This window comes from Sorex fumeus, unplaced genomic scaffold (assembly GCF_029834395.1).
Source record: "Sorex fumeus unplaced genomic scaffold, SorFum_2.1 ptg000043l, whole genome shotgun sequence".
NCBI classification, from domain to species: domain Eukaryota; kingdom Metazoa; phylum Chordata; class Mammalia; order Eulipotyphla; family Soricidae; genus Sorex; species Sorex fumeus.
In genome coordinates this window covers 12904303-12912500 of record NW_026606100.1, presented here as the reverse complement: position 1 = coordinate 12912500, position 8198 = coordinate 12904303, and the positions used below count along the sequence as shown (strand labels likewise).

Here is an 8198-nt window from a genome sequence, read left to right as displayed (position 1 = left end):
AACCATATTCTCCAGAGAATATAACTTATGGAGACCAGGATATTTGACTCATCAGATTTGTTAGGTTGTCTGATCCTAGAGATCCAACAGAAAATATTATGTATCTGTGCTTATTTATAGTTTTCTGTGATTTTCTTTTCAAGTTGTTTTTGTTCCCAGGAGTTCTTTTCTATTTTTTTCCAGTTTCTAGAATACAGGCTGTATTCTGGTTAAGCGGATTGGTTCAGCATAGAAGTTCCCAAAGATATTTGTCCTACTTGCCCTGTTAATGGGGAGTGAAGATGGGGACCACTTAGAAAACTAAGTACTAGTTAAAAATGTAAGCCCACTAGAAATTTACCTGGTTTAAGTGAATAAACAGAAAATGCCTTCCCAATGGCACTACTACTGACTCCCCTTGATTATTCCAGCACAGAACGCATATTTCGTCATGTTCCTGTTGGCTATTTATGGAATTTAGAATGGAAGAGTCATATTCATTCTAGAATAAGAAAAAAAGAAGTCCTAGTGGTGACTCTAATTTATTAAAGCTATTTTAGTAGAAAGGTTTACATTATTAGCATAAATGTACAGAAAATCATATATTGTACTATCCATTGAAAAATGTATTACAATTTCAGTTTTAATTGGCCACCACAGAGCATATTCAGTAAGAAATTGTCTGTTGAACTGGAAAGAGGGCATGAGGGTCCATTTATCACTTGTGTAGAAACTAGGTTTCATCTACTGAGCACAGACAGTATGGCTTTGGTGATTGCCAGCACTGTCGAAGCTAAATATCAGTGCATCTTCCAGCCCAAGTATTGAGAAAAAAAAGAATGAGTGATCAGTCATTTGTTACTGGAAGTGGCCCCTGGATCCCTGAGAATTTCTTGGGAGGTTAAAAAATCATCACTTTTCATGAGTTTCCAATTCATTGGCAAACAACTAAAATAATTATTTTCATATGCAATTATTGATAAGAAATCATTTATTACTGTAGACACTTAAGAGTGTTAAGGATTATTCAGTGCATTTTATTTGCATTTGATCTACAGTCATCTCCAAGTACACATATGATTTGTTTTTCTCCTCTGGGTCTACTGTAACCTCTACAGATGTCATTATCAGATGTGATACAACTCTCTGAAGAAGTTTGTTAAAGTCTGAATTTCTTATTTCTTTGATGTCCATATAACGTTGTCATTATTTCAATGTTGTGATTTTTCTATCTTAAGAAATTGATTTATTTTAAGATCAATAGCACATATTTGATGCAGTAAAAAATTTACTTAGCATTGAATCACACTTGTGAATAGCAGTTTGAAAAATCATAATCTTTTCTTGAGTGACCTGCTTTGTTATTGTATATCTTTTATGAAACAATAGTTTTCATTTCTCTAATACCCTTTCAAAAGGAGTAGGAGAAAAAAAAGAAGCAGGAGACAGATAAATCACCAAAGGATTGAGGTTCTTCAGTTCATATTCTTAAACGTTATTTTGATACCGTATGGTGATATGAGCTCTATAAACTAAAAATTACATTTGCAAGAACATATAATAGGATCAGAGAAAGTACAGGGAATAATATGCTGATTCCTTCGCCCCTCTCGGAGAGTCCGGCAAGCCACCAAGAGTATCTCGCCTGCACGGCAAAGCCTGGCAAGCTATCCGTGATATATTCAATATGCCAAACACAGTAACAACAAGTCTCACAGTGGAGACATTACTGGGCCCACTCGAGCAAATTGATGAACAATGGGGGGACAGTGACAATAGCAGTGACTGTACAAAGTGGCCCTAGTTAAATTCCTCACATGATATATTGTCCTATGGTCAAAGCCCAAGAGTGATCCCTGAACATAGACCTAGGAATAAACATTGAGCATTTCTAGGTGTATCACCAAGATAGACAAACAAATGAACAAAAACATCTAGGAACATATTGGTGATGATGAAGAGGGGATGATAAATAAATCAAAGAGATTGTGATTTAGGTAGATGAACTAACTATAACAAAAAGGCTTCTGGCAGTGATTAAAAGGTTGGCCACCATAGGCTGGACTACTCTTACTTTCCTGCATGATTTGATAGAATTGAAGAATATAATTTTAAAAAACAGAATACTTTTCCATTTATTGGATGTTTTGGACAATACAAAAGAAAGTAATTGTAAATAACTATCTTACCCCTATTTTCCTAGCTCCAAGAGCAGATGTTCTTCTGGTTTAGTGTTCTCTTGTACAATGGGTGTTGTTGATAAGTGAATTATAAACCCTCATCAACTCTACCTTTTGTTACTCTGAAATTTACATAGATTTATTTTCTTATAATTTTATGGGAATTACTAGAATCAAATTTGACCCAAAAGTATCATCTTAAAAAGCAAGATGTATAACAAAAAACCTCATTGTCCTTCTGATAATAAAGAAGTTTCTTAAAATGTGCCCTGACCACCCCATTACCTTAATCAAAGCTTTAACAGTAGTCAATGAGTAACAGAAGGCATTACTCATTGATGGGTTGACTCCATTATAAGTAGGAGAATATTGATCGAACTTTTGTTGATTATGTTGTATTATCTTAAAATACAACAAAGGTCAAGTTTTTTCTAATCTAAACCCATTTTTCTAGTCTTATTATAAATGTAAAATAAAAGTCAATCAAAATTTATATATATATGATGGCATACTTTTAAAAAGAATAATAATATATTTTTATAATAAAATTTATTAACCACTTTTCCAAATGCACTTGATTTCTTTGCTTTTGACCCCACATCATACAGTTGTCATATGGAGAACTTCATAAGTCTACTGTAAGTTACTGCAACCCATGAATATGAAAATATCATTCTTGATTTTTTTGGAGAAAAAAAGAAAGAAGTACAATTCTTACTTTTTTGCAGATGTATAGAACATTCCATGCTTGTTAATTTTCTGCTGTCTATTTACTTGAAGTACTGACAAGCTGTTTTGCTGATAACATAATTGCATGGTATTTGCTAAGAAATATTTCTACCCAAAACAGTCACCACAGGGAAAGCATCTTGAATATCTCTCTTTGAAAATGAGTGGAAACAAAAAAAATTACTTTTATAAAGAGAAAAAAAAGAAAACCCATGTGATTAATATCTAGTTTTTTACACTTACTTAATTGTAAAGAAAATAGGAAAATCAACGTAATATTTGGCAGAAAAATAGTAGAAAGAAAACGATTTTATTACTTATGTGTGCAAAGAGCTTAGTGTCAGATATCAAGAGGGATTCAAAACAAAACCAATTAAGATAATTTATTCAGTTTTTAAAACAAGTTTTCACACAAAATGTTGATAGGTCAAGGCATTTTTTTCAGTGTACATTTATTGAGTATCTAGAAGAACTGAATGTGTAATAATCAGATGGTATGTAATCAACTAGAAAATAAACATATAATTTTAAATAACAAAATCAATAAAATTCAGAGAAAACCTTTACATACTGACTTATGATGCACAATGTAGAAGAAACATATCATTATGTTTAATCTAACCTGATGGAATTGGGTAAGACTGCTAGAAGGAATCTCCTTAACTTGAGATCAGGATATCCACATATTCTTCCATAGCTCTTTGCAAAGTGTCCTGGCTCAGGAAAAGTTCCAAGAATTAAAAGAGGGAATTCCATTCTCTCTGTTACCATCCATAAGTAAGGAAACTAGATTTAGTGTTGTTTTTGTTAATGTTAAATTAGTGGTTTTATCAATTTAGGGCTGTCTTATACTCTTCATACTTAGCTATATATCTTTTATATGCTTAAGAACCTATCTTTAATTGTAATATCCCCTTGCCTTCTCATTGATTTACAATAATATAGAATTTCAGAGCTTTGTTTCTCTGTGTGTGACGGTCACCAATACGCCCACCATAGTTTCACTGATATTCAGTTACCAGAAAAATACATACTTTGCTCATTTCTCCCTCCACATAAACAAAACTTTTAATTTCTTATTCTAAAAAGAATGAAGCTAAAATGTTTCTAATAAAAATTGTCATTAATTTGAAATATCACTAGCAAATTTACATTTCCCTGTCATATTTACTTAGATTCTTTAAACACACTTTGTTGATTATCAAAATAGAACTTTTTTTTTCCTCTAATTGCTTTAGATTTTCATCCAGGAAATTCATTAAATGCATTTTGGGAATGTGGAGTTATGTCTGAAACATTGCTCAGGAGAACTGTCAAGGGGGTGGTGCTTCCACTGACTCTTGACTAAGCAGAAGAGCAGTTCAAAGTGAGGACCGGAGGATGCCAGCCTGCTCAGCCATTTAGTGTTGGGTGTTACTCAGGCTGCCAAGCGGTGCTCAGGGTTCTTCAGATCCTCAAGCAAGACATTGCCTTAACTTTTTCACTATCTACTATCTCTCTGACCTAGAAGCTAACATTTTCTTCCTCTCAGCTATAAACTATCTTCAACTGTGGTTTTATTTACATAATATATGGAAACACACTTACTCATAAATTTTTGTTTTGTTTCATTTGGGGGGGGGTCACACTTATCAGGGCTTAGGGTTTACTCCTGGATCTATACTCCTGGCAAGGCTCAGGAGACCAACTGGGTTCCTAGGTTCAACCCCAGTTCTACCATTTCCAAGGCAGTACCTGCTCTACTTGAGGCCGGTCCCATAATATTTTTATTTATTTATTTATTTATTTTAAAGGCTTAAAATGTATTTTAATAAGGTGATGCTACTTACTGCTCCATATCTCAGAAACACTCCAAAGATTATCAGGGACAAATCAAACCTGGCACACTAATAAAAAATGAACAGCGTAAGTTCCTAAGACAGATAAGCCCAAGAGCTACTGTCTGATCTTTACCTCCGGCAACCGTATTTTCGAGTTTGGACTGGGCCTATCAAGAAAAGCTGTGACAAGCAACATCATAGACAAAATTGGTGATCCATGTGTTTTTACTTACCCAAGAAAATAATGAAGGCAAGTTAACACAAGATTTTTTAAAGGTATACTTGAAATTCTCTAAGAGAAAATGTCTTCCTTAAGACACAAAAGGGTAATATATTGGATATAACAGAACCAGTACTTATGTTGTCTGTGACCTCTTGGACATTTGCTGGAATTCCCACCTGGGAGTGAGTGGCGCAATGGAGCTAAGGTCATGGGGGGTGTTTGGTTTTAGTGGTATAGGTGGCAGTGTCTCTGGGGTTGAAGGGTATGAATGAGCAAACAGAACAAGATGGACAAATGGAATGATCATGAGTAATGGGGCTCTAACCGCATCCATTTTGCCATGGTTCCCTTAGGCTCAACAATCACATGAGACTTCAGGAATGCACCACATAGAAACAATATACCATACAGTATTCCTGGGTAATGGTCTCCCCTCCCTCGCCCTCTGCCCCCAGCATACTCCCTAGATAGAGTACTACAGGCAGGGAAGACCTAACTGTCGGGAGGAATCCCTAACTGTCCTAGGGTAGAATTCTGGCTAGTCCAAAAAGGGTCCTTTTCTTTAAGGATCTAGAAAACTAGACACTGCAATTCTGTTCGTATCGGCTACTTCTGTTTGGAGCAAGTTTAGCTCCAGGAGCTGCATAGTGGAAAGCAGATAGGTGCCACCAAGTGCCCCAGTTCCTTCCATTGCGGCAGCTGGCCAAAGCGCTAGGGCGTTGCTGGGGTCAGTCACAAGGCTCCATGTGGCACCCTAGAGGCAGGTCCTGGAGCAGCTGGGTACCAGCCCGCACAGGAGCAGGCGGCACGGCCCCTCTGTTGCTTATGCCCAGAGCGCCTCCCGTCGCCATCTGGCCCATCTGCAGTTCCGTTCCCTCGCATCAGGGAATGTCCCCTTGAATCCTTCTGGGTTTCCCGCCTCTCCTGAACCCCTCAATCTCCCGGCCCACCGGGTCTCGCCGCTGTTTCCCCACCCCAGCGAGGCCTCCAGCGCGTAGATGCCCAGACTCCAGGGAGCCGGGCGGGGCGAATCCGGGTGGTTCTTCCCTTTCCTTGTGAAACTGCTGGTTCTCAGTAACCAGTTGTCCCGGATCTCCCTCTTCATCATCAGCTGGCATGCGGGCTCCACAGTCACAGGCCTTGGAACTGTGCTTAGCAGGAAGGAGCCTCCCCTACAGCTGCCCGGGGCTTTCTGGGCAGCTGTTTCCCCGAGAATTCGACAAAGCCTTTTCCAGAGCCTCCTTCGATCACCCACAGTGACCACAGCCCCCTCTGCCTGGCCAAACGCAGACAAGGCCTCCTTCTGCAGTTCCCTGGACACTAATCGAGGAAGGCTTCGCACTGCGAGGGATGCAAGCGGCGAGCAAAGCGCACACGAAGCTGCTGCCAGGGAGCGACGTGTTGTCCTGCTCCACTTGGGCCATTGCGGCTGGACTTCGCGTTTCCCAGCGAATAAAGCCAAAGCCCTTACCCTGAGCGATGGAGACCTCACCGGCTTCCCCATCTTTCTCCAACAGTTTCCTCGTCTCCCCCTCGGTGATGTCGAGAGGAAGACTGCCCACAAGAGCCGGCTAGGCAGGGTAAAGGTCTTCTCTCCTGGTTTTCTAAGAGTCTCGAGGCCCATAGCCAGGCCTTCATCTCGGCTGCTGGCCTGTTCCCGTCTGCAGGTGTTGGTGGCGGCGGTGGCGGCTGCTGCTTCTGGCGCTGTCAATGATGATGCTGATGCCGCTTCCTTGGAGCGTGGTGTTGCTTCTCCAAGTCAAAGGTTTCATTGCTCTGCACGCTTGCAGCTCCACCGACTGGTCTCTCCTCACAGTAACAGGGACACTACACGGCCTCTACCGCCTGTATTTCCTTTTTAAGGAATATCTGAGGGGTGTTGTTGACAGCCATGGCAAATTAATAATACTGTTTTTCAAGGAAGCTCAGAGAAGAGGTAAGGTAAGGTAAGGTAAAGGCCCTCCCGTTGATCGTCGATTTGCTCGAGCGGGCCCAGTAACGTCTCCATTGGAGACTTTGTTGTTACTGTGTCTGGCATATCGAATACTCTTGGTAGCTTGCCGGGCTCTCCGAGAGGGGCGGAGGAATCGAACTCTGGTCGGCCATGTTGGCCACGTGTAAGGCGAACGCCCTACCCGCTATGCTATCGCTCAGAGAAGAGAGCACCAAATAAAGGGTGTTGTGAGGATCCTCCCAGGGTGGGAGAAGCATGCTGAAAGTAGACTATATACCAAACATGATTGCCACTCAATGCCTCTCTTCCAAAACACAGTACCCAAAAGAAGAGAGAGAGAACAAGGGGGAATATATACACTCTGCCACAGAGTCAGGGTGGGATGGGGGGTGGGAGGGATACTGGGACCCGTGGTGGTGGAAGATGGGCACTAGTGGAGGGATGGGTACTGGATCATTGTGTAACTGAAACCCAAGCACAAAAATTTGTAAGTCTATAACTGTACGTCATGGTGTTTCACTAAGAAAGAAAGAAAGAAAGAAAGAAAGAAAGAAAGAAAGAAAGAAAGAAAGAAAGAAAACCAGAATGCTGTGGATCTTTAACAAGAGGATGTGTTTCTTTTTTCAATGCTACCCTCTAGTGGCTGACTGGCTATTAGGAAAGGGCTCTTTGGAGAATGGTGGCTGTTTAGTGAGTCTGCAAAGAAGGAGACTTACCTCTTACTTAGACACTTATGGACTATAAACTATATGAACCATTGATTTTTCCCATTGCATTTCATGAAATTTTCTCAGATGAAATATTTCATGGTGTAGGAACCGCTTGATGCCTACTTTTCCTTTTAATTGATTTTTTTAAATCTAATTAAACAGAGGTGACTTACAAAGTTATTGATAGGTGAGCATGCAGTCTCACGCATACAATATTCCAACATGGATCCCATCGCCACCGTCAACTTGCCTCCACCAAAATTCCCACACTCTCTCCTCACTCAGCCCAACCCTGTGCCTCCCCTCTGCCCTCTCCTACCTGTCTCTTATTCTAGGCATTTCCCCTTGACTATTTCATATTTCTTCATCCAGATGTTCTATACCCCATAGGTAAATGAGATCATCTTATGTTTCTGGCTTACATCTCTTAGCATATCTTCAGTTCTAATCAGGTTGCAATAAATGCCGAGATCTCGTCATCCATTGCAAGGGCTTAGTATCCCATTGTGTGTGTGTATATGTATATATATATGCACCACATCTTCATGATCTATTCATCTGTTGTTGGACACCTAGGTGGGTTTCACATCTTAGCTATTGTGC

General features: G+C 40.1%; 1 protein-coding gene and 1 pseudogene across 1 annotated transcript in view; one reads left to right on the top strand and one right to left on the bottom strand.

Moving 5' to 3' along the window:
• Window positions 1–8198, top strand: part of PCDH15 (protocadherin related 15) — a 743595-nt gene that overhangs the window by 573810 nt on the left and 161587 nt on the right. The window lies entirely within an intron of this gene.
• On the bottom strand, window positions 5813–7828 carry LOC130029759 (non-POU domain-containing octamer-binding protein-like; annotated as a pseudogene).